Source organism: Pseudophryne corroboree, chromosome 6, assembly GCF_028390025.1.
Source record: "Pseudophryne corroboree isolate aPseCor3 chromosome 6, aPseCor3.hap2, whole genome shotgun sequence".
Classification (NCBI taxonomy): Eukaryota; Metazoa; Chordata; class Amphibia; order Anura; family Myobatrachidae; genus Pseudophryne; species Pseudophryne corroboree.
In genome coordinates, this window is record NC_086449.1 from 201,495,791 (window position 1) to 201,515,836 (window position 20,046).

Below are 20,046 nucleotides of genomic sequence, written 5' to 3' on the forward strand. Positions count from 1 at the left end.
CTGGACACTGTCAGCTCAGCAGCACCGCAGACTGCTACAGTAAGCTACTATAGTAGTATGTATAAAGAAGAAAGAAAAAAACAACAACCACGGGTAGGTGGTATACAATTATGGATGGACTGCCGAGTGCCGACACAGAGGTAGCTACAGCCGTGGACTACCGTACTGTGTCTGCTGCTAATATAGACTGGATGATAATGAGATGAAATCAATATATATGTATATATAATATCACTAGTACTGCAGCTGGACAGGTATATATTATATATTTATTATGTAATGACTGATGACGGACCTGCTGGACACTGTCAGCTCAGCAGCACCGCAGACTGCTACAGTAAGCTACTATAGTAGTATGTATAAAGAAGAAAGAAAAAAACAACAACCACGGGTAGGTGGTATACAATTATGGATGGACTGCCGAGTGCCGACACAGAGGTAGCTACAGCCGTGGACTACCGTACTGTGTCTGCTGCTAATATAGACTGGATGATAATGAGATGAAATCAATATATATGTATATATAATATCACTAGTACTGCAGCCAGACAGGTATATATTATATATTTATTATGTAATGACTGATGACGGACCTGCTGGACACTGTCAGCTCAGCAGCACCGCAGACTGCTACAGTAAGCTACTATAGTAGTATGTATAAAGAAGAAAGAAAAAAACAACAACCACGGGTAGGTGGTATACAATTATGGATGGACTGCCGAGTGCCGACACAGAGGTAGCTACAGCCGTGGACTACCGTACTGTGTCTGCTGCTAATATAGACTGGATGATAATGAGATGAAATCAATATATATGTATATATAATATCACTAGTACTGCAGCCGGACAGGTATATATTATATATTTATTATGTAATGACTGATGACGGACCTGCTGGACACTGTCAGCTCAGCAGCACCGCAGACTGCTACAGTAAGCTACTATAGTAGTATGTATAAAGAAGAAAGAAAAAAAAAACAACAACGGGTAGGTGGTATACAATTATGGATGGACTGCCGAGTGCCGACACAGAGGTAGCTACAGCCGTGGACTAACGTACTGTGTCTGCTGATAATATAGACTGGATGATAATGAGATGAAATCAATATATATGTATATATAATATCACTAGTACTGCAGCCGGACAGGTATATACAGTATTATATATTTATTATGTAATGACTGATGACGGACCTGCTGGACACTGTCAGCTCAGCAGCACCGCAGACTGCTACAGTAAGCTACTATAGTAGTATGTATAAAGAAGAAAGAAAAAAACAACAACCACGGGTAGGTGGTATACAATTATGGATGGACTGCCGAGTGCCGACACAGAGGTAGCTACAGCCGTGGACTAACGTACTGTGTCTGCTGCTAATATAGACTGGATGATAATGAGATGAAATCAATATATATGTATATATAATATCACTAGTACTGCAGCCGGACAGGTATATATTATATATTTATTATGTAATGACTGATGACGGACCTGCTGGACACTGTCAGCTCAGCAGCACCGCAGACTGCTACAGTAAGCTACTATAGTAGTATGTATAAAGAAGAAAGAAAAAAACAACAACCACGGGTAGGTGGTATACAATTATGGATGGACTGCCGAGTGCCGACACAGAGGTAGCTACAGCCGTGGACTAACGTACTGTGTCTGCTGCTAATATAGACTGGATGATAATGAGATGAAATCAATATATATGTATATATAATATCACTAGTACTGCAGCCGGACAGGTATATATTATATATTTATTATGTAATGACTGATGACGGACCTGCTGGACACTGTCAGCTCAGCAGCACCGCAGACTGCTACAGTAAGCTACTATAGTAGTATGTATAAAGAAGAAAGAAAAAAAAAACAACCACGGGTAGGTGGTATACAATTATGGATGGACTGCCGAGTGCCGACACAGAGGTAGCTACAGCCGTGGACTAACGTACTGTGTCTGCTGCTAATATAGTGTCATGACTGAGGTTTTTGTGAACCCGGTGTAGTGAAGTCTGTGCGGGCGACTGGAGGATTATGTGAATACTACCACTGACCTGGTTCTGAAATGCTGTGGACTCAGGGTTTCCTCCGGTGACTGGGAAGAGGAACCGCAGCAGAGATGGCCGAATCTAGGTTCTCCTCATGCAGGATTAGGTCGGCAGACAGGAGGCATGCTGAAGGTCTCCTGAAAGACAGAACTGGAAAGGCACTGATGAATCAGTGAAGAATACCAGGTATAATTGTGCTAACGGGGTGCTTGGAGACACTGAGGTGCTTGCGGACACTGAGGTGCTTGGAGACACTGAGGTGCTTGGAGACACTGAGGTGCTTGGAGACACTGAGGTGCTTGGAGACACTGAGGTGCTTGGAGACACTGAGGTGCGTGGAGACACGGAGGTACGTGGAGGCACTGGGGTGCGTGGAGGCACGGAGGTACTGAAACACGGAGATGCTGGAAGCACGGAGATGCTGAGGCACGAGGTGCTGGAAGCACGGAGGTACTGAGGCACGGAGGTACTGAGGCACGGAGGTGCTGGAAGCACGGAGGTACTGAGGCACGGAAGTGCTGAGGCACGGAGGTGCTGGAAGCACGGAGGTACTGAGGTACTGAGGTGCTGAGCTCTGGAGATCCCAACTACAACAGTAGTAAAACTGAAACACGACAACTGTGGTATTAGTGGAGAACACGGAATTCTGTACTGTGCCTTTAAGACAAAACACTGCAGCTGTGCCTTTACATTGAGACTCAGGGAAATGGTGAAATCAAATGGCAACACACAAGTAACCATACAGGAACAAGGGAACAGAGTTTCCACAGGAACTTAGGTACAATGGTTACCTTAAGGGAGCTCAGCATAAAGACTCTCACAAGGCTGTATGTGACACGAGGAAATGGCCCAGATTCCAACTCAGCCTCCTGATTTATACTTCCTGGTCCTTGATGATTGGTGGGCAGGATTAGGTGATGTCACTGTCATGTGACTACTCTAGCCAAGGCTGTGATGTAGAATGAGGCCTAGCAGGCCAAGAGAACACTGAAGCCTGGACTTCTGCAAAACACAGGATGCTTGCTTTTAGATTACTGAATTCAGCCTCACACAGGAGATCACCACAGGTGGAGCTGATTACCTCTCAGGCAGAGAACTCAGGAAACTCAGTGCTGACAAGCTGTTTAACTCCGTGAGTGAAAAGACACAGGATCCAGGACAGAAAGCAGGGGTAAGTCACCAAATATGAGAATTACAGTCAGGATTGTGACAGTATCCCCCTCTTCGAGGGTGGACTCCGGACACCCATCTAATCTTAGGGGAACTTGAGAAATTCATACAGAAGAATTTAGGACCTTCGTTGATGCCTCTTCTTCTTATGGGAACGTTTGGTTTTGACCAAGGACCGCGGGATCTCCTGTAAAGAAAAACCTTCCTTAGAAAACATGGGGGCTCCCAAGAAAGGAGTAGCATCATGGACTGGATCAAATTCAGAGTCTGAGTCCAAGTCTAATGGAAGATATGAATCTCCCATAGATACACAGTTTGCAGATGAAAATGAGGTGCACTGGAGATTTAAATTCTCTGGGCTAGGAGAGACTCCAACATGAGCAATTTTAATGGTCGGATTCTTACTGAAGGAGATTCTTAGATTATCCCTGGGAGGACAGCACAAACTTCCTTCTGCATTCCCTTTAGAGCCTGATTTCTTTACCGAGTCAGATTCCATAGGTTTAGGACCAAATTCTTTAACCACAGCATTACTAAAATTCTGTAAGTCATGGAACACAGGATCATTACTCTCAAAAAGCATGTTGGCCCACTCCAAAGCTCTTCCTCTGAATGCCAGGAACAGATATCGAGTAACGTTGGAAGGAGTTACTGCACCTGAAGGATCAGACTCCATCCGAGACAGAAATTGTTCAACCAAAGCGGCATATTGCAGTAAATCTCCATCGAAGTAAATAGGTGGTAAACCATCAGACGAAAGCTTAGAGGCTGAAACTGGAGAAATCTTTGACTGGACGAGTAGGACTGGATTGGATCCGGGGATGCTTGAATTGGCTGGAACCAAAGGAGACTGACCAGGCTGGTCCTGGAGTAACACTGGACCGGCTGGAACCGGAACGAACTGACCAGGCGGAGCCTGGAGTATTGCTGGACCGGCTGGAACCGGAACGGACTGGCCAAGCTGGGCCTGGAGTATTGCTGGACCGGCTGGAACCGGGACGGACTGACCAGGCTGGGCCTGGAGTATTGCTGGACCGGCTGGAACCGGGACGGGCTGAGTCCTTTCTTCACGGGGCTGAACCAAGGCAGGAGCCCCCACTTCACGGGGCTGGGCTGAGGCAAGAGCCCCCACTTCAAGGGGCTGGGCTGAGGCAAGAGCCCTCTCTTCACGGGGCTGGTCTGCGCTCTGAAGGCTCTCTGGCTGGGCAGCGCTCTGAAGACTCTCTGGCTGGGCAGCGCTCTGAAGGCTCTCTGGCTGGGCAGCGCTCTGAAGGCTCTCTGGCTGGGCAGCGCTCTGAAGGCTCTCTGGCTGGGCAGCGCTCTGAAGGCTCTCTGGCTGGGCAGCGCTCTGAAGGCTCTCTGGCTGGGCAGCACTCTGTAGACTCACTGGCTGGGCAGCACTCTGTAGACTCACTGGGGCTGGACGCTCTGAAGACGCCCCTCCTGGGGCTGGACGCTCTGAAGACGCCCCTCCTGGGGCTGTGGACACGGACTCCTCTGTGACTGTAAATGGCTTGAACATTCTTCTCTGGACACCCAACTTGGGATAAGGTCTTTTAACCACCGGACCCCAGTCATAAATTTGAGTCTCTCTCAGAAGAGTAGCCTTCTTGATACCCCCGTCAGCAGCAGAAGAATCGGATACTGTGGATGACTTGTAGACATGAGCACTATGATACTGAGATTTGTCACTATTACCTGGCTTGCGAAGAATGCAGTCTTTAACAAAATGACCAGAATTTCCACAGTAAAGACAGAGATGTAGCTCCTTACGCCGCTGACGTTCAGCTTCAGAGAGCTTGGGCCGTGGATAGCTCTGATGAAAAACTTTCCCTTGCGCAGAGGAAGAGACTCTATTAACTGGATGGAACAAAACAGGATCAACAACGTTGGTAGTATTCCTGAAGAGATCAGGCATCACAGAGAGAATACTAGGCAAAAGTTCTTGTAACTGTAGTAACATCTGGTAGAAAATCTGCAGTTGGTCAGGAGTCTTAGAGCAGAAGGTCATAGAATCACTGGAGGACGAATTCCGCTGCAGACACTGTGCCAATCGATGCTGAGTCGACTCCAGACCTTCCAAGCGTCCTGCAATATTGCTTAGGAGGTCATGCGTCAGACTAACACTTTCGGCCGGGTCCATGTGGCCAGTTCCTACTGTCATGACTGAGGTTTTTGTGAACCCGGTGTAGTGAAGTCTGTGCGGGCGACTGGAGGATTATGTGAATACTACCACTGACCTGGTTCTGAAATGCTGTGGACTCAGGGTTTCCTCCGGTGACTGGGAAGAGGAACCGCAGCAGAGATGGCCGAATCTAGGTTCTCCTCATGCAGGATTAGGTCGGCAGACAGGAGGCATGCTGAAGGTCTCCTGAAAGACAGAACTGGAAAGGCACTGATGAATCAGTGAAGAATACCAGGTATAATTGTGCTAACGGGGTGCTTGGAGACACTGAGGTGCTTGCGGACACTGAGGTGCTTGGAGACACTGAGGTGCTTGGAGACACTGAGGTGCTTGGAGACACTGAGGTGCTTGGAGACACTGAGGTGCTTGGAGACACTGAGGTGCGTGGAGACACGGAGGTACGTGGAGGCACTGGGGTGCGTGGAGGCACGGAGGTACTGAAACACGGAGATGCTGGAAGCACGGAGATGCTGAGGCACGAGGTGCTGGAAGCACGGAGGTACTGAGGCACGGAGGTACTGAGGCACGGAGGTGCTGGAAGCACGGAGGTACTGAGGCACGGAAGTGCTGAGGCACGGAGGTGCTGGAAGCACGGAGGTACTGAGGTACTGAGGTGCTGAGCTCTGGAGATCCCAACTACAACAGTAGTAAAACTGAAACACGACAACTGTGGTATTAGTGGAGAACACGGAATTCTGTACTGTGCCTTTAAGACAAAACACTGCAGCTGTGCCTTTACATTGAGACTCAGGGAAATGGTGAAATCAAATGGCAACACACAAGTAACCATACAGGAACAAGGGAACAGAGTTTCCACAGGAACTTAGGTACAATGGTTACCTTAAGGGAGCTCAGCATAAAGACTCTCACAAGGCTGTATGTGACACGAGGAAATGGCCCAGATTCCAACTCAGCCTCCTGATTTATACTTCCTGGTCCTTGATGATTGGTGGGCAGGATTAGGTGATGTCACTGTCATGTGACTACTCTAGCCAAGGCTGTGATGTAGAATGAGGCCTAGCAGGCCAAGAGAACACTGAAGCCTGGACTTCTGCAAAACACAGGATGCTTGCTTTTAGATTACTGAATTCAGCCTCACACAGGAGATCACCACAGGTGGAGCTGATTACCTCTCAGGCAGAGAACTCAGGAAACTCAGTGCTGACAAGCTGTTTAACTCCGTGAGTGAAAAGACACAGGATCCAGGACAGAAAGCAGGGGTAAGTCACCAAATATGAGAATTACAGTCAGGATTGTGACATATAGACTGGATGATAATGAGATGAAATCAATATATATGTATATATAATATCACTAGTACTGCAGCCGGACAGGTATATATTATATATTTATTATGTAATGACTGATGACGGACCTGCTGGACACTGTCAGCTCAGCAGCACCGCAGACTGCTACAGTAAGCTACTATAGTAGTATGTATAAAGAAGAAAGAAAAAAACAACAACCACGGGTAGGTGGTATACAATTATGGATGGACTGCCGAGTGCCGACACAGAGGTAGCTACAGCCGTGGACTAACGTACTGTGTCTGCTGCTAATATAGACTGGATGATAATGAGATGAAATCAATATATATGTATATATAATATCACTAGTACTGCAGCCGGACAGGTATATATTATATATTTATTATGTAATGACTGATGACGGACCTGCTGGACACTGTCAGCTCAGCAGCACCGCAGACTGCTACAGTAAGCTACTATAGTAGTATGTATAAAGAAGAAAGAAAAAAACAACAACCACAGGTAGGTGGTATACAATTATGGATGGACTGCCGAGTGCCGACACAGAGGTAGCTACAGCCGTGGACTAACGTACTGTGTCTGCTGCTAATATAGACTGGATGATAATGAGATGAAATCAATATATATGTATATATAATATCACTAGTACTGCAGCCGGACAGGTATATATTATATATTTATTATGTAATGACTGATGACGGACCTGCTGGACACTGTCAGCTCAGCAGCACCGCAGACTGCTACAGTAAGCTACTATAGTAGTATGTATAAAGAAGAAAGAAAAGAAAAAAACACGGGTAGGTGCTAGGTGGTATACAATATTATATATATATTATATACAATTATATATATATATATTAAACTCATAAACTGGTGGTGATTTATTAAACTGGTGGTCAGGTCACTGGTCACACTATCAGCAACTTGCAAGTAGTACTCCTGAGTCCTAAGCAGACAATCACAATATATATTATACTGGTGGTCAGTGTGGTCACAAACAATGGCAGTGTGGCTGGCACTCTGGCAGCAAAAGTGTGCACTGTACTTTATATGTACTCCTGAGTCCTGAGTCCTGCTCTCAGACTCTAACTGCTCCCCACTGTCAGTGTCTCCCCCACAAGTCAGATAATACAGTCACACTATCTCTCTCTATCACTTCAGCAAGTACTAGTAGTAGTAGTACTCCTCCTAATGCTCCCCAAATTACTACTGTGTCTCTGTCTGTCTCACTCTCTTCTCGAATCTCTATAAACGGAGAGGATGCCAGACACGTCCTCTCCCTATGAATCTCAATGCACGTGTGAAAAATGGCGGCGACGCGCGGCTCCTTATATAGAATCCGAGTCTTGCGATAGAATCCGAGCCTCGCGAGAATCCGACAGCGTGATGATGACGTTCGGGCGCGCTCGGGTTAACCGAGCAAGGCGGGAAGATCCGAGTCGCTCGGACCCGTGTAAAAAAACATGAAGTTCGGGCGGGTTCGGATTCCGAGGAACCGAACCCGCTCATCTCTAGAAAAAATGTGTTTTCACACCCTTTTCGCATTATTTTAGTATCACCTGAATGAATTAAAGGGCATTTGGAGCAGTTTTCATGAAAAACTGCTCCAAACCCTTTTTTCACTTTTTTTTAGTAACCCACATCGCATTCCCCATTCTTGGGAAATGTGATGTTGCCAAATTTACTAACAAAAAAATTTGAAAAAATACCGCAGTGCACCCTGTGATAATAACACCAGCTCAGGTGGGAGAGTTCACAGGGCAGCACTGCGATAATGTGGCATTTGCCCAGCTTTCTCTGCCCCTGGCAGAGAAAGCTGAGCGGGCACCCGGCAGAGTGATCAGCTATGTGTGTCCGATGGACACACAAGCTGATCACAGTGTAAAATGTAAAAAAACACAAAAACCACACTCACCTGTCCAGGGAGCCGGTGTCCGCTGCTCCGCTGAGCGCTGCCGGGCGCCAGGTCCCCCATGTGCTGCAATGTGACCCCAGGGCAGTAAAGTGACTCTGCAAAGCGGCAGCACACTTTACAGCACCGGGGGTCACCGCAGTGCACAGGTTCCGGCGCCGGGCAGCCCAGCAGATGCAGCGCGGACCAGCTCCCTGGACAGGTGAGCATATTGATCTTCTTGGGGGGTCCATGGCGTGCGGGGGTAGTCGCGACGGGGGGGTTGACTGGGCGCCGGTGGTAGCGGTGATGGCGGCGGGGGCGGCGCATGCGCAGCAGGACATCGGGGTATTTTTTCCAAAAAATACCCTGATGATGCTGCGGAGTGTCATTGACCGCAAGCTATGTCCCTGCATGCGATAATTGATACATCCCTGCGATGTAATCAATTATCGCAGTGCGAGTTTGGGCGATTTTATCACCTGTCATCCGCATCCTGGATGCGGATGGTGATAAATATGCCCCTTAAACACATGGGGTATATGTACTAAAGTGCGGCTTTTAAGAAGTGGAGATGTTGCCCATTGCAACCAATAAGATTGTACTTAGCACCTTAGCACCTTCTAGAAGATAATAGCTAGAATCTGAATGGCTACTAGCTAGAATCTGATTAGTTGCTATAGGCAACATCTAAACGTCTAAAAATCCGCACTTTAGTAAATATACCCCCAATATACTTGCTCTCTGTACATAGCAGATTTCCGTATAATGGGCCCGATTCAGACCTGATCGCTGCTGTGCATTTTCGTACAGCGGGCATTTATCGAACTACTGCGCATGCGTAAGCACTGCAATGCACACAAGTGTCGCCAAACAGTGACAGGATGGTGTGAAAAATTTCGATCGCACGGGTGTTCGCAAGGTGATTGACAGTAAGATGATGTTTATGGATGATAACTGCCCATTTTCAGGGAGTCTCTGGAAAAACACAGGCGCTCCCAAGCGTTTTTAGGGAGGGTGTGTGACGTCAGCTCTGGCCCCGATCAGTCTGATTTCTTCGCACTGGAGGAGTAAGTATTGAGCTACGCACACACTGCACACACTGCACAGAATGGGAAAAACATTTGATGGTGAGTGTGATGCGAACGGTTTTGAAGCTGTCCGCTGGCTGAGAGGAATTTTCGCACAGCGTACACATGCAATCACACACCTGCACGCGGTGACTTTTCACTCCCCATGGGCGGTGACTATCTGATGGCAGGACAGTGTAATTTACGGCACAGCGATCAGGTCTGAATTAGGCCATATATGTTATTATGTGGGCTACTATTAAAAAAATATTCTTGTACATATGGTATATTATAAGTAATCCCAGGATTCTTACATTCCAAGCTATTCTAATCCTTTCCCATGAAATGCAAAATTTCTGTTTAATTTTATGTATTATGTACCAGTGACCTAAAATTACCTATTTTGACTGTTAGAACCCAAAAAGACCTAATTCTGTTACTTAAGTTGAAACTGTGGGCCTAATTCAGACCCGATCGCTCGCTAGCTATTTTTTGCAGCGCTGCGATCAGATAGTCGCTGCCTATAGGGGAGTGTATTTTTGCTTTGCAAGTGTGCGAACGCATGTGCAGCCGAGCACTACAAAAAAGTTTTGTGGAGTTTCTGAGTAGCCCAGAACTTACTCAGCCGCTGCGATCGCTTCAGCCTGTCAGGTCCTGGAATTGACGTCAGACACCCGCCCTGCAAACGCTTTGACACGCCTGCGTTTTTCCAAACACTCCCAGAAAACGGTTAGTTGCCACCCACTAACGCCCTCTTCCTGTCAATCTCCTTGCAATCGGCTGTGCGAATGGATTCTTCGTAAATTCCATTGCACAGCAACGATCCGCTTTGCACCCGTACAACATGCCTGCACATTGCAGTATATACGCATGCGCAGTTCTGACCTGATCGCAGAACAGCGAAAAAATTTAGTTTGCGATCAGATCTGAATGACCCCCTATATGTGGAAATGTGTGGAATGAGTACTTTTCATATGTAATTCATATATACAGATGTGCTAAGGCCTTGCTGCATAGCATACGGAGCGTGACTGTTGGCTCCTGAAATTTGCTGGTGCGAGCGTACGTATGCACGCGATCCATTCGCTACTATGGGAAAGCCGTGGCTGTGAATGGATCGTAGCCTCCTACGGCATAGCACATCATGGGAGCAAACATACGTGCACACTTACATACATACATACATACTTACCTATGTTGACACGAAGCACTCGGTCCTCTTGTCCAGTAGAATCCAGGGGTACCTGTAAATAAAATTATACTTACAAAGAATCCGGTGTAGATCGGTCCTCTTCTTAAAAGTTATAATCCACGTACTTGTAAAAATAAAAAAACAAAATACTCGATCCACGAACTGAAAGGGGTCCCATGTTTACACATGGAACCCCTTTCCCCGAATGTCAGGACCCCCCGTGACTCCTGTCAAAGAGGGTCCCTTCAGCCAATCAGGGAGCACCACGTCATGGCACTCTCCTGATTGGCTGTGCGCTCCTGCACTGTCAGTCAGGCGGCGCACTGTGGATACAATGTAGCGCAGCGGCGCTACATTATATCCAATGATGGGAACTTTGCGGTCTGCGGTAGACCGCGAGGTTAAGTGGGGTCACTCTTGTGGTTGGCCTAGTTGGTGATTTAATGCCAGGGCCGCAGGGACCAAAATAAAAGTGTCCCCCGGCTGTGGCAATATCTCTCTGACTAGTGGAGCCCGGTGCTGGTATTAAAAATATGGGGGACCCCTACGTTTTTTGTCCCTCGTATTTTTTGCACCAGGACCAGGCGCAGAACCCGGTGCTGGTTGTTTAAATATGGGGGGACCCCAGTCAATTTTTTCCCCATTTTGTACAACAAGGACCGGCTCAAAGAGCCCGAGGCTGGTTATGCTTAGGAGGGGGGACCCCACACAATTTTTCCCCCAGATTTTTATCTCTTTCACACCCTTTCCCACTGATAAACATCTCACTGATCCGTGCATGCCTATCAGAATACGGTAAAAAAAAAACAGGTCTATTTGAAAACTGCTTTTTTTTACGATTTGTACTTTTTCACGGCAGTGTTTGGCTATTGCCGGCAGTGATTGTGAATACGAATTTTTAGTAAATGACCAAGTTGTATAAAATAACAGGCGTGTTTGACCGATGGTGTATTCATTCGTATTTTTTTTTCTTTGCCGTCAAAAAAATTACGAATGCCCTCATCACTGCCGAGATTTTAGTTTAGTAAATTCCCGAGATGACACTTTGAAGAAAAAACTCAAAATCGGTCAAAATCGGGAGCTTAGTAAATATACCCCCTGGTGACTATGAGCATTTGAGCTTGTTTGGAGAACTGATTACCACCAGTTCTCTTTTCTTCTGGTAATTGTTCAGCACATCCATTTCAGTGGGATAGGGGGATTCCTCTCCAATGAATTTGTTTTATGTCATTTTATGTGGACTTTTTATGTATGTGGAATGGATTGTATGAAATTTACTTTACTACACATATGGGCCCTCATTCCGAGTTGATCGGTCGCAAGGCGAATTTAGCAGAGTTACACACGCTAAGCCTACGCCTACTGGGAGTGTATCTTAGCTTCTTAAAATTGCGACCGATGTATTCGCAATATTGCGATTACAAACTACTTTGCAGTTTCTGAGTAACTTCAACCTTACTCTGCCTGTGCGATCAGTTCAGTGCTTGTCGTTCCTGGTTTGACGTCACAAACACACCCAGCGTTCGCTCAGACACTCCCCCGTTTCTCCAGCCACTCCTGCGTTTTTTCCGGAAACGGTAGCGTTTTCATCCACACGCCCATAAAACGCCGTGTTTCCGCCCAGTAACACCCATTTCCTGTCAATCACATTACGATCGCCGGAGCGATGAAAAAGCCGTGAGTAAAAATACTATCTTCATTGTTAAATTACTTGGCGCAGTCGCAGTGCGAATATTGCGCATGCGTACTAAGCGGATTTTCATTGCGATGCGATGAAAAATACCGAGCGAACGACTCGGAATGAGGGCCATGGTTTTTCCAATTTTCTCTGTCCATATGCTGACATATCCATGACAAACTGAATGGGGATGGAGACAACAATTTGAAATATCCACATGAGGATTATCTCTGTGATCTCTCCGGTTGTGTAATATCACAAGGGATGTATATTTGATTTACACATTGCTTTGTGTGTCATTATTAGGGGTGCCCAGTGGAGCATTTATCCAATATAATATTTTTGAGTATACATATACTGTATGTTATCTAATCATTAAATAAAAATTCATATAAAACACAGCTCATGACACAAAAAAGGGGAGATGTATCATTAAGCCTTAGAGATAGATAAAGTATCAACCAATCAGCTCCTAATGGTCATTCTGCAGGCTAAGATAGAAAAATTACAGAAGCTGATAAGTGCGTACTTCATTTCTCCAAGATTTGTTAAATATCCTCCAATATTATAAAATCACTACCCAGGAAGTATTTACACCTGGAAGTCAGGGCAAGAACAACATTTTTACTGAGGATTGTACCTTCATTTAATTATAGTATACAGTCAGGACAGACATGTACACATATGCATGACACAAATGTAAAGTTAATTTGCACTTGACATAAAATAGTTATGAAATCACTGCAGGCTTTATTAATAAAATGGATGAGTATTTGTTTATCATTGTCTATCACCACCTGTTGGCACAATGTGGTAATGAAATAGCTGAACATGTTGGAAGAGGCATCCTGACAGCGGCATCCTGTCCGTCACAATGCCGTCAGCGGATCGAGCGCTTAGAGTCCTCGTGCAGGTTCGCTGCGCTAGCCAAAGGATCTATTTCCACTCTATGGGTGTCGTGGACACTCACACGACACCCATAGAGTGGAAATAGCCCTGGTGCACAGGGATTCTGACTGTTGGTATTGTCAGCTGTCGGGATTTGGGCGTCGGTATCCTGAATGCCGGGATCACTTGAGGAAGAGTTGGCAGTGAGGCCTGGCTGACTTACCTGCATCCTGAGTAGTCTGTCGTGGGTGTAGTATGGTTTGCCGGCAGTCGGGGTCCCGGCGACCAGCATACTGGTGCCGGAATCCTGACCGCCGCATACCGACAGTTGGGCGAGCACAAATGAGCCCCTTGGGGGCTCGCTGCGCTTGCCACGCTGCGGGCACGGTGGCGCGCTACGCTATCTATTCTCCCTCCAGGGGGGTCGTGGACCCCCAAGAGGGAGAAAAGATGTAGGTATGCCGGCAGTCGGGACTCCAGCGCCGGTATGGTGGTCGCCTGGAGCCCGGCCGCCGGCAACCTGAAGACCACCCGTCTGTCGTGGTTGGCGCTGGTGTTAAGCTTGGAGGGGAGAAAGAAGGAAACCGGAACCTCCCGATATTCACTCACTCCTTTACTCTTCGCCAGGAGCTAAGCACAGTACGACTCCAATTCTACACTAATCGTGTGATGAAGAAATTTTAAAGTTTTATTTTATGGAAGAGATTATTTTAATTGTGATTATCACGAAAATAAATTGACATTACTGTGAACTGTATTGCACTATTTTTTCGATATTTTTATTCCTATGTGTACCCTGCATCGAATTTCTACAAGCAACTATATCAGACTGGAGACAGAAGAGAAATATCCACACGTAAAATAAGAACATTTGGACATTTTATTTGGACAACTTCGAGTCTTAGGAAGGTTACACTGTATCCACTTAAAAGCGCATTTTTAGGAAGGTGGTAACACCAGAGGTATTTCTTAAAACTTTTTATTACCATTGTTCCTGTGGTTGGGTTCCACCAAGGAATACCTAGGCAAGCTTTTTTATCCACCAAGCGCCCGTGTCTTTTCTATTTCGCACTCTCAGAGAAATACAGCTTAAGGTTTCTGATGCAGCAGACCCCTCCTAGTTCTAGTTCCCTTCGTGGAGAGGACCTTTGCTGTGCGGTGCGCGATGACGTCAACGCGCACCGCACATCATTACAGTTAAGGTCCTCTCCAGGAAGGGAAACTGGACGCATAGCGTCTAGTTTCCCTTCACAGCGGGCAGCCCACGAAGGGGATCTTGCCATGGTGCAGCACCCTCTGGATGGCGCCGGCGCCCTCCAGAAGGCGGCGCCCCGGGCAAAAGTCCTGCTTGCCCGTGGCAAGATCCGCTACTGCCTATACCTTGCTAGGGGTGGTCTTCTGTATGCCGGCGGCCGGGCTCCCGACGTCCAGCATCCCGGCGCCGGAATGCCGACCGCTGGCATACCGACATTTATTCTCCCTCTTAGGGGTCCACGACCCCCCTGGAGGGAGAATAAATAGCGTGGTGAGCGCAGCGAGCCCGCAAGGGGCTCATTTGCACTCGCCCAGCTGTCGGTATGCCGGCGGTCGGGATTCCGGCACCAGTATGCTGGTCGCCGGGAGCCCGGCCGCCGGCATACACTACTACACCCCCTTGCTAGGTCTGTTGGTTTCTCTAACTGAAATAACAAAAAATACGGCGCTGCTGTGACAGGGTGAAGATATTATCAAAACACTAGAAATATACTTCTTAAAACATTTATTTAAACAATCACATTACACTCGGCCGGTGTTTTAAAATTAATTATAAAATATGATACGTGTAAACACTCCTATCTATCTGTAACAGTTCACAGTATGGACTATTGGGGGTGATTCCGAGTTGTTCGCTCGCTAGCTGCTTTTAGCAGCATTGCGCACGCTAAGCCGCCGCCTTCTGGGAGTGTATCTTAGCTTAGCAGAATTGCGAACGAAAGATTAGCAGAATTGCGAATAGAAATTTCTTAGCAGTTTCTGAGTAGCTCGAGACTTACTCCTACACTGCGATCAGTTCAGTTAGTTTCGTTCCTGGTTTGACGTCACACACACGCCCAGCGTTCGCCCAGCCACTCCCCCGTTTCTCCAGACACTCCCGCGTTTTTCCCTGACACGCCTGCGTTTTTCCGCACACTTCCAGAAAACGGTCAGTTTTCGCCCAGAAACACCCACTTCCTGTCAATCACACTACGATCAGCAGAACGATGAAAAAACTTTGTTACGCCGTGAGTAAAATACCAAACTTTTGAGCTAATTTACTTGGCGCAGGGGCGCTACGAACATTGCGCATGCGCAGTTTGCGACTAATCCCTTCGTAGCGAAAAAAAATAACGAGCGAACAACTCGGAATGACCCCCATTGTGCAGTAGATTCTAAAAACGGTTAGCAATCAAATGTGGAAACTTTGTATATCTTCTATTGATTACAACCGTTTCTTAACCAGATGTTATCATTTCAAAAAAGTTCAGTTCAAAACTCATGAATTAATTAAATGCCATGCTCCAAAGTATTAGATTTCAAATCTTTTGAATCAATCAGCTCTCAGGTGCAAGATTTTAAGACCTGCTTCCGCTGTATATTGACATCCACTTTGTCCATCAGTCAGCATAGACTTTAATGTAGATACGGTGCATATGAAAGTCCCACACAAGTGCTCCACAATGTATGGAGATTGAACAGGGCAGACTCCGATATTCTCTCACCCAAATAGAATAATGCACAGTGATGGGTCTCCACGCTCCACTGGTAGACACTCGTTCCTGTGATCACAATAAGCTGCATGCACCAAGCTTCTGACAGAACATCTTAACGCGTTTCTCCACTTGATAAGTACTCAGCAGCTTCATCAGATAGATAGGAGTGTTTACATGTATCATATTTTATAATTAAATTTAAAACACCGGCCGAGTGTAATGTGATTGTTTAAATAAATGTTTTAAGAAGTATATTTCTAGTGTTTTGATAATATCTTCACCCTGGCACAGCAGCGCCGTATTTTTTGTTATTTCATGTGAGTTTTTGGGGGATTAAGTGGTCTCCGTTTATGGCAGCAGCTGTTACAGGGTGATATTTATATAATGCGGTGTCTCTTACTAATTAGCGGCCAGTGCCTGGTGACTTGTCTTAATTGATCAGTCACGAATATATTGTTTTTTGCTTGGTTTCTCTAACTGGACTACACTAATCCTAAATTTGATTCCATCTCCTTTGCAGGCACTTCAAAAGGTCAGAAAAGACAACAGGCACAGCCACCTAAGGAATCCAAATGACTCCAGTTCTTCCAGTTTCATCTCTGCGCCATGTATCTGAGTTGACCAGTTAGTCCTAGTTCTGAGACCCCCTTCATTAATACAGACTTTCTTCCTTCAGTCCCAGTTTTTACCAGTTCTTGTGACACTAAGAGTTCTAAAATTATCAGTAAACACCTTTATGTTAAATATCACTGCTCTCTGTCATTATTCATCATGAAATAGATCTTGGGTGTTTCCATATTGTTCTACCTTGGGTTTGCTATCAACAAGCTTTCATAAAAACTGAGCTGGGGGCGGGATCCGGCATGCACGTGATCACGCACGTGCTCATGACCTGAGTGCATGTGTCGGACCCGCTCCCTAGCGTTGTGGGAAAGGTAAGTGAATTTCCTTTCACTTTATCTTTCCTGCGATGTCAGGAGGCTTGTCCACCTAACACACCAGCTATTCCTAGGTGGCAATCCTATTCCCTAGAACAAAGAAAGATTGCAGGTCAGAGATTCCTGTAAACTACTATTTTGATTCCCTGTCTGTATTGGAAGGCTCCCTACTCTCATTACTCTCATTCACTGCCGACATCTGGCACATGGTTTAAAAGCAGAAGGGGTGTCTTCCTATATATTAGTGATGAGCGGGTTCCAGTTCCCCGGAATCCGAACCCCCCCGAACTTCACCCATTTTACACGGATTTTCCTGCCTTGCTCAGTTAACCCGAGCACGCCCGAACGTCATCATCCCGCTGTTGGATTCTCGCGAGATTCATATTCTATATAAGGAGCCGCGCGTTGCCGCCATTTTTACTCGTGCATTGCAGATGATAGGGAGAGGACGTGCAGCGTTCCCTCAGTTGTGTTCAGTGTGCTGCAAATATCTGTGCTCAGTGTGCTGAAAATATCTATGTTCTCTGCCTGAAAAACGCTCCATATCTGTGCTGCATTGTAGTATATAGTAGGAGGACAGTGCAGAATTTTGCTGACCAGTGACCACCAGTATTATATCAGTACGGTACAGTAGTCCACTGCTCTACCTACCTCTGTGTCGTCAAGTATACTATCCATCCATACCTGTGGTGCATTTTAGTTGTGCGCAGTATATATAGTAGGAGAACAGTGCAGAATTTTGCTGACCACCAGTATATAATATATAGCAGTACGGTACAGTAGGCCACTGCTCTCCCTACCTCTGTGTCGTCAAGTATACTATCCATCCATACCTGTGGTGCATTTTAGTTGTGCACAGTATATATAGTAGGAGAACAGTGCATAATTTGCTGACTACCAGTATATAATATATAGCAGTACGGTACAGTAGTCCACTGCTCTACCTACCTCTGTGTCGTCAAGTATACTATCCATCCATACCTGTGGTGCATTTTAGTTGTGCGCAGTATATACAGTAGGTGAACAGTGCAGAATTTTGCTGACCACCAGTATATAATATATAGCAGCACGGTACAGCCACTGCTCTACTTACCTCTGTGTTGTCAAGGATACTATCCATCCATACCTGTGGTGCATTTTAGTTGTGCGCAGTATATATAGTAGGAGGACAGTGCAGAATTTTACTGACCGCCAGTATATAATATATAGCAGTACGGTACAGTAGTCCACTGCTCTACCTACCTCTGTGTCGTCAAGTATACTATCCATCCATACCTGTGGTGCATTTTAGTTGTGCGCAGTATATATAGTAGGAGGACAGTGCAGAATTTTGCTGACCACCAGTATATAATATATAGCAGTACGGTACAGTAATCCACTGCTCTACCTACCTCTGTGTCGTCAAGTATACTATCCATCCATACCTGTGGTGCATTTTAGTTGTGCGCAGTATATATAGTAGGAGGACAGTGCAGAATTTTGCTGACCACCAGTATATAATATATAGCAGTACGGTACAGTAGTCCACTGCTCTACCTACCCCTGTGTCGTCAAGTATACTATCCATCCATACCTGTGGTGCATTTTAGTTGTGCGCAGTATATATAGTAGGAGGACAGTGCAGAATTTTGCTGACCACCAGTATATAATATATAGCAGTACGGTACAGTAGGCAACTGCTCTACCTACCTCTGTGTCGTCAAGTATACTATTCATCCATACCTGTGGTGCATTTTAGTTGTGCGCAGTATATATAGTAGGAGGACAGTGCAGAATTTTGCTGACCACCAGTATATAATATATAGCAGTACGGTACAGTAGGCCACTGCTCTACCTACCTCTGTGTCGTCAAGTATACTATCCATCCATACCTGTGGTGCATTTTAGTTGTGCGCAGTATATATAGTAGAACAGTGCAGAATTTTGCTGACCACCAGTGTATAATATATAGCAGTACGGTACAGTAGTCCACTGCTCTACCTCTGTGTCGTCAAGTATACTACAAAAGTTCAGTAACTCCAGCCATCAACGTCGTCTGCCAAGGCCGATGCCCAATGTCATAGTAGAGAGCATGTAAAATCCAAAACACAAAAGTTCAGTAAAATGACCCAAAAATCAAAATTAAAAGCGTCTGAGGAGAAGCGTAAACTTGCCAATATGCCATTTACGACACGGAGTGGCAAGGAACAGCTGAGGCCCTGGCCTATGTTCATGGCTAGTGGTTCAGATTCACATGAGGATGGAAGCACTCATCCTCTCGCTAGAAAACTACAGTGCCACTTCTAGATGGGCCAGGTGTTTGTGTCGGCCATTTGTGTCGCTTAGCTTAGTCACACAGCTACCTCATTTCACCTCTTTTTTTCTTTGCATCATGTGCTGTTTGGGGACTATTTTTTAAATCTGCCATCCTGTCTGACACTGCAATGCCACTAATAGGTGGGCCAGGTGTTTGTGTCGGCCACTTGTGTCGCTTAGCTTAGCCATCCAGCGACCTTGGTGCACATCTTTTTTTCTTTGCATCATGTGCTGTTTGGGGACAATTTTTAAATCTGGCATCCTGTCTGACACTGCAGTGCCACTCCTAGATGGGCCAGGTATTTGTGTCGGCCACTTGTGTCGCTTAGCTTAGCCATCCAGCGACCTTGGTGCACCTCTTTTTTTCTTTGCCTCATGTGCTGTTTGGGGACTATTTTTTAAATCTGCCATCCTGTCTGACACTGCAGTGCCACTTCTAGATGGGCCAGGTGTTTGTGTCGGCCACTTGTGTCGCTTAGCGTAGTTACACAGCTACCTCATTGCACCTCTTTTTTTCTTTGCATCATGTGCTGTTTGGGGACTATTTTTTAAATCTGCCATCCTGTCTGACACTGCAGTGCCACTCCTAGATGGGCCAGGTGTTTGTGTCGGCCACTTGTGTCGCTTAGCTTAGTCACACAGCTACCTCATTGCACCTCTTTTTTTCTTTGCATCATGTGCTGTTTG

At 46.1% G+C, this 20,046-nt stretch overlaps 1 protein-coding gene across 2 annotated transcripts in view; it reads right to left on the reverse strand.

Annotated features, from left to right (window-relative positions):
- The window catches only part of RASL12 (RAS like family 12), a 219,731-nt gene that overhangs the window by 86,548 nt on the left and 113,137 nt on the right, over positions 1 to 20,046 (reverse strand). The window contains exon 1 of one of the 2 annotated variants that reach the window (XM_063925634.1): positions 2,062 to 2,333. The exons of the other annotated variant lie outside the window; for it this stretch is intronic. The gene's annotated coding sequence lies outside the window, so the exon portion shown is untranslated. Of the gene's footprint in view, positions 1 to 2,061; positions 2,334 to 20,046 lie in introns of those variants that run through there. 2 annotated transcript variants of the gene reach the window in all.